This window comes from Oratosquilla oratoria, chromosome 30 (genome assembly GCF_046742065.1).
Source record: "Oratosquilla oratoria isolate Oo_2021 chromosome 30, ASM4674206v1, whole genome shotgun sequence".
NCBI classification, from domain to species: Eukaryota; Metazoa; Arthropoda; class Malacostraca; order Stomatopoda; family Squillidae; genus Oratosquilla; species Oratosquilla oratoria.
This window is the reverse complement of record NC_134806.1, coordinates 43,046,513-43,054,012: the sequence shown is the minus strand read 5'-3', so window position 1 is coordinate 43,054,012 and position 7,500 is coordinate 43,046,513. Positions and strand designations below refer to the sequence as shown.

The 7,500-nt window shown below is 39.3% G+C and overlaps 1 protein-coding gene across 6 annotated transcripts in view; it reads left to right on the top strand.

The window, feature by feature from the left end:
- The window catches only part of LOC143041114 (ADAMTS-like protein 5), a 58,922-nt gene that overhangs the window by 4,676 nt on the left and 46,746 nt on the right, over positions 1 to 7,500 (top strand). For 2 of the 6 annotated variants that reach the window (XM_076212846.1, XM_076212845.1), the window contains exon 2: positions 81 to 340. The exons of 2 other annotated variants lie outside the window; for them this stretch is intronic. The gene's annotated coding sequence lies outside the window, so the exon portion shown is untranslated. The remainder of the gene's footprint in view (positions 1 to 80; positions 341 to 7,500) is intronic. 2 more of the 6 variants (XM_076212848.1, XM_076212847.1) reach the window with 2 other exon arrangements.

Sequence of the window (7,500 nt, the reverse complement as noted above, 5' to 3'; positions counted from 1 at the left end):
AAAAAATTAAATTCAGTGTTATTTTTTTTACTCTTAAATCAAATGTGTTCTTAATCTTCATAACTTTGAAACCGAAACAGTTCAACGTTTTCTGAAATTTTCAAAATGAAAATTACCAAACTCATTTGAAAAAACAAACAAACAAATAAAATAATAATAATAATGTTCAGATTCTCGACTTCGTTCTTAGTGGTCAAAGTTCCGTATTTTTCCAAAATGGAAAATTCAAAATTCTTCAAATTTGGAAACAGAATGATCTTTGAAGATGAAAAAATGGGGCGGTTATAAATAACTACTGGATCCCCTTTACCATCTGTATCTCCAGCTGGCAGCCAAACAGGTAAGACTGTACAATATTCTTCATGTGTACATGGACTTGTACGTACACACACATGCAAATACGTATACGTACACACGCACATAAACAGCTAATTTTGACGGGACCCGATGAGCATAGTCCTTGTCCTGTCTATAAACATTCGGTAAATATTATGAGGTAGACCACTCCTCTTCCTCCTCCTCTTCCTCCTTTTCCAAAAACTCCTCTTCCTCCTCCTCTTTTTCCAAAAACTCCTTTTTTCTTTCCTTCTCTTCCAAAAATTCCTCTTCCCTTTCCTCCTTTTCCATCAACTCCGCCTATCCCTCCTCCTCCTCTTCTTCCTCCTCCTTCTCCTCCCCTTCCTCCTCTTTCTCTTCCTCCTCCTCCTCCTCCCCTTCCCCCTCCTCCTCTTCTGTCCTTCCCGTTGCCCTCTTTCCGCTACTCTCTCTCTCTCTCTTCCTTTATCTCGTTTTCTCTCTCTATTTCCCTTTTCTCTCTCTCTATTTCTCCCAATCTCTCCTCTTGATGGTTTTTTCTCTCTCCCATTTGCATTTATTCGTCGAATTTCTCTCAGAGAAAACAATCAAGCCATCTCGCTTCACAACAGATTGTAGTGGATTGAATGGGTTACAATGGGTTATAAAAAGTTGCACTGGGTTATAATGGGTTACAATGGTTAATAAAAAGTTGCACTGGGCTATAATACGTTTCAATGGGTTGTCACGGGTTACAATGGGTTGTGATGGGTTTGGATGAGTTGTAATGGCTTACAATGGGTTATAATGGGTTTGGATGAGTTGTAATGGGTTACAATGTGTTATGAGTTACTTTGGGTTGTTATGGGTTATAAAAAGTTGCACTGGGTTGTAATACGTTTCAATGGGTTGTCACGGGTTACAATGGGTTGTGATGGGTTTGGATGAGTTGTAATGGCTTACAATGGGTTATAATGGGTTTGGATGAGTTGTAATGGGTTATAACGGGTTGTAATGGGTTACAATGTGTTATGAGTTACTTTGGGTTGTTATGGGTTATAAAAAGTTGCACTGGGTTGTAATACGTTTCAATGGGTTGTAATGGGTTACAATGGGTTGTGATGGGTTTGGATGAGTTGTAATGGGCTATAGCGGGTTGTAATGGGTTACAATGTGTTATGAGTTACTATGGGTTGTTATGGGTTACAACGGGTTGTAATGGGTTATTTCAACGGGATATAACGTGTTTTCATGGGTTGTCATAGGTTATAACGTATTACAATGGGCTCTAGTAGGCTACAATGAGTTGTAATGGGTTATAATGGATTATAAGGGGTTATAATGGGTTGCAATGTGTTCAAGTTGGTTGTAACTGGTTATAATAGATTTTGATGGATTGTAACATGTTACAACGGGTTGTAACGAGGTTCAGTGTGTTACAATGGGTTGCGATGTGTTTGAACGGGTTGTAATGGGTTACAATGTGTTGTGATTTATTTCAATGGGTTGTATTGTGTTACACTGAGTTGTAATAGGTTGTAATGTAATTGTAATGGGTTGTACTAGGTTGTAATAGATTATAGTATGTTGTAATTGGCTGTAATGGGTTATATATTGTAATAGGTTGTAATGTAATTGTAATGGGTTGTACTAGGTTGTAATAGGTTATAGTGTGCTGTAATTGGCTGTAATAGGTTATAATATGTTGTAATAGGTTGTAATGTAATTCTAATGGGTTGTACTAGGTTGTAATAGGTTACAGTATGCTGTAATTGGCTGTAATGGGTTATATGTTGTAATAGGTTGTAATGTAATTCTAATGGGTTGTACTAGGTTGTAATAGGTTATAGTGTGCTGTAATTGGCTGTAATGGGTTATAAGATATTGTAATAGGTTGTAATGGAATTGTAATGGATTAAAGTGTGCTGTAAAGGGCTGTAATTGGTTTTATGTTGTCATTGGTTGTAATGGAAATGTAATGGGTTATAAGTTACAATGCGCTGTAATTGGTTATAATGTGTTGTAATAGGCTACAATGGGTTAAATTGGTAAAAGAATGAAACCAACAGGAGACCTTTTGGTCCATGAATATGCCGGATAAAGAAAAAATACACACACACACACACCTTACACATACATACACATGCACACATACGTACACACACAAAGACACACACACGCACATACGCACACACACACACACTCACCTCACACACATATACATACAAACACACACACACAAAACACACACGCACAAATAAATAATGCGTAAAATAGATCAATGAATATAGATAAATAAATAAAAGAATAAACAAATAGATAAATAGAAAAATAAATACAAAAGATGAAGTAGATTATTAACTAATGAAAAAACTAATAATAAACAAACAAACAAATAAACAGATATATAAACAAAAAAAAAGAACAAAAAGCCTTTGTAAATAGCGTTGTGTCTACAGTTGTCCAAATAATTAATTAACCAATCACTTGATTAATTGATTAATTAATTTTCACAGAAGTACTTGTGGATCTTTTTTTAATTACCTCTTAATTAATTTGTTTATTTATTTTACGTTAATATGGTTATCCAGATTTGTTTTATTTATTCATTTTGCGCACGACATCACCACCGGTGCGGGGGGAGGGGAGCACTGGCTGGGAGGAGGGGGAGGAGGAGGAGAAGAAAAAGGAGGAGGAAGAGGAGAAGGAGGAAGAGGAAGAGAAGGAGGAAGAGGAGAAGAAGGAGGAGGAGGAGGAGGAGAAGGTTGAGGAAGAGGAGAACGAGAAGGAGAAGGAGAAGGAGGAAGAGGAGGAGAAGGAGGAAGAGGAGAAGATGGAGGAGGAGGAGAAGGAGGAAGAGAAGATGGAGGAAGAGGAGGACAAAGAGGAAGAGGAGAAGATGGAGGAGGATGAGGAAGAGGAGGAAGAGGATGAGTAAGAGGAAGATGAGGAAAAGGAGGAAGAGGAGGAAGAGGATGAGAAAGAGGAAGATGAGGAAAAGGAGGAGGAGGAAGAGGAGGAGAGGGTAGAAGTAGTCAAACAGATTGAAAGACTTACAGCTACAAAATCCCCGAGTCTACACGAAAAAAAACCGAGACTGCTGAAAGAGTTTAAATTTGAAATCTGCGACCAGTTAACAGAAATATTCAATAAATCGGTAGACACTGGTTTTGTGCCTATTGCTTGGGGGGCAGGCAAACGTTGTTCCTGTTTTCAAAAAGGGAGATAAATCGTCTATATGCAACTACAGACCAATCAGTCTGACATCAGTTATAGGTAAAATGCTTGAATCATAGTTAATAGACTCAGAGATCACATCAAGAGACATAATTTGATTCGTGACTCACAGCATGATTTCTCCAAGGGAAGTCATGTGTGACTAATCTTCTATCTTTTTACACTAACGTATATAAGGCGTCAGATAACAATGATTTACGACGTTATTTACCTTGACTTTAGTATAGCGTTTGACAAGGTGTCCCATCAGGGACTACTTAATAAAATCAAAACCCATGGCATAGGAGGAAAGGTGTTAGAATTAATTAGAACTTGAATCAGTGACAGAAAACAGAGGGTCACCATAAATGGTGTAAAATCCAAATAGGGGAGTGTTTCTAGTGGAGTTCCCCAGGGCTCGGTTTTGGGTCCATTATTGTTCATGTCCATAAACGACTTGGACAATGGGATTAATAGTGATGTTAGTAAGTTTGTGGACGACACTAAAATAGGACCCTAATTACTGCAGGTCAGGAGACGACGCCGAGATTTTGCAAGATGATCTGAACAAATTGTACACATGGTCGGTAAAATGGCAAATGAACTTCAATATCTCAAAGTGCAGCGTGTTAAACGTAGGGCTACACAACCCCGAAAATAGATATAGCTTAGATAGCACATTTTTAGAGAAAACTGAGTGCGAGAGAGATTTGGGAGTTCTAGTGAGTCTTGACCTTAAATCCAGGAAACATTGCATTAGCGTCAGGAATAGAGCTAACAGAGCACTAGGTTTCATTGCAAGACGGTTACGAATAGAAGTGCAGAGGTAATTATCAAACTCTATCTAGCGTTAGTTAGATCCACCCTTGACTATGCGGTAAAGTTTTGGTCTCCGTCTTATAGAATGGACATAAATTCACTAGAATCAGCACAGAGGAGAATGACCAAAGTGATACATGGACTCAGAAATTTACCTTAAGGCCCCTACACACTGTCAGTCATGATTGCACAATATTCATGATTGCGCAAGCATATCCTGTGTGAATGGGTGTGTTTGCGCAGATGATTGAGGAATTTCCAACACACTTTGATTTTGTAAGCTCAAGCATAGTAGTTACACCATCATGAGTGATAGTGGCGATGATTGCGCCAACAGCTCAGTCTTTCCTTTGTTATAACCAAGGCGAGCACACAGGACACTCAGGAATTTTGGAGGTAGTTCATCCAACTCCACAAACTCCAAGAGGTATGTAATGATTGCTCAATCTTACTGATAGTGTGGCCCAAACACTGCTTGCACAATCTCGATGACTGTGCAATCATGATTGACAGTGTATAGGGGCCTTTACGAAGAGAGGCTTAGGCACCTTAACTTACACTTTCTAGAATGACGCAGAGTGCGGGGTGATCTAATTGAAGTGCTTAAGTGGATCCAAGGCTTTAACAAGGGTGACACAAACAAGGTCATCATATTAAGACAACAGGGCAGGACTCGCAGTAATGGATTTAAATTGGAAAATTTTAGAATTAATAAGGAAATAGGCAATACTTGGTTTACTAATAGGGTGGTCAATGAATGTGAGTGACCGCTGAAACTATCAGTTATTTTAAGAAATGGCTAGACAACTTAATGGATGGGGATGACAGGTGGTAATGGGCATGGAACTGCCTAGTGTAGGCCTTGTGGTCTCTTGCAGTCTCCTTCATTCTTATGTTCTTTTTCTTATGTTCTTATGAGGAGGACAAGGAGGAGAAAGAAGAGGAGGAGAAGGAAGAAGAGGAGAAAGAGGAGGAGGAGAAGGAAGAAGAGGAGAAAGAGGAGGAGGAGGAAGAGGAAAAGGAGGAGAAGAGGGGAAAGAAGGAGAAGAAGGAGAATGAAGAGAATGAGGAGACGGAAGAGGAGGAGGAGGAGGAGGAGGAAGAGGAGTAAGAGTAGGTGGATGAATTAGAGGACGAAGAGGAAGAGGAGAAGGAGGAGGAAGAGGAGGAGGAGGAGGAGAAGGAGGAGGAGAAGGAGAGGAGGAGGAGGAAAAGGAGAAGGGGAGGAGGAGAAAGAGGAGGAAGGAGAGGAGGAGAACGAGTAGGAGAAGTAGGAGGAGGGAAAGGAGGGAGAGGAGGGGAGAGAGGAGAAGGAAGAGGAGGAGAGAGGGGAGAAGGAGGAGGAGGAGGAAGAGGAGGAGGAGCAGGAGCAGGAGGAGATGGAAGAGGAGGAGGAAATGGAGGAAGACGAGAAGGAGAAGGAAGAGGAGGAGAAGGAGAAGGAAGAGAAGGAGAAGGAAGAGGAGGAGGAAAAAGAGGAGGAGGAGGAGGAGGAGGAGGAGAAAGATGAGTAGGAGAAGGATGAGGAGGAAGAGGAGAGAAAAGAGATCTACGTTACTCTGGTCCGCAAGGGTTGTCACGTATCAGAATTGCCCAGCGTCACTGACTTGGACCAGATCATTATTTCTTCAAACGCTTTTTTATCTAATTCCTGGAATGAATTTATTCATATATTTTAAACCGAGTGATATTGGAATATTCACGTGGGATATATTTTTCTTTTTTGATTTTATTATTATTATTATTACTATTTTTACGGATAGGGGATATTTTAGCATGAGGGTATTTTTCCACCGGGAGGGGGGTAGCCCTTTCACGGGGATATTTTTTCACGGCGGTAACCCTTTCGCAGGGTTATATTTTTCACGGGGTCATTTTTTCACGGATTAATTTTATCACGGTGCGTCTTCATTTTTCATACTGAATATCTTATTTATTTATTTGTTTATTCATCGATTTATCTAATTATTCATTGTTTTTGTATTTGTTTACATTTCAAGGTTAATATAGTATTGACACGGGCCCAAATTCATCAACGCGAGACAATGCTATCTAGCTTGAGTGTCGAACCTCGATAATGCGATCTCAGACGATTTACTTGGCATATTTCATCCCAATTACCGTCAGGTGATTTTATTCAACCCATGGGTAGGATTTCCGTGTTGTGAGGACATAATAAAAAGCGAGTGAATTCCCCCTTCCCAGCTATGACGCGACGCCATGTTAGTTCGTTATGACGTCATGTCGCTTAGTCCCGCGCTCAGCTTCAACATAGCCACGCACTTTTTCAAATATATTTAATTTCCTTATCGTCAAACGATTTTTTTCGTCCGAAAATCGACACTTTACCTGTGGGAGTGATGATGGGAGTATTGATGTTGCCCGTAGTCCACTCTACAGCTGATTAAAATCACCTGACGCATTATTTTTTATTTTATTTTTTCATCAAATAAACGGGAAACCGTATTGGATGGGTCAGGAGACCCAGCTTGGGGCGATGACATCACAGACCACTTTGAGTTGACTTTTTTTTTTTTTTTTGAGGGGGATATTAAGGTATAGGTGCTACTCTCGTGAGTACATTTGGGTCATAAAGTACCGACAACCAATTCTAAGTCTCTATATGTGCACACATATACTTTTTATTTATCTAATAATTTTATCTATTATTTTTTCAACTGTGAACACTCATGACGATACATCAGACCTACACAAATACACCCTTCGTCGTTGTATTAATACGTTCCTATTAAAAAAAATATATATATTAGGAATATAAATAGAAATATATCAAATACTCAACAATAAATATATGCAGATTTTTGGTATATTATGGGTCAATTTTGTGTGATCAAATATAATTTCATAAGAAAAATAATGATAAAATAAAATATAATAATGATAATAATAATAATAATAATAATAATAACAATAATAATAATAATAACAACAATAAAAACAGATTAAAATCACCAACGCACGATAACATCCAGAACAGAACTCGAACTCGGACATGTGTCATGCGAAGTGAGGAATGGAACTAAGGCGCGCGCGCACCGCACCGCGCAGACGACGTGACGTCACGCGTCTTGATAAACACGACCTTAAATTCGGTGACGCCCGTGTTCAGCTGAGACTGCACAGGCTTCAATTAGGCAACGGTCTTCAAAC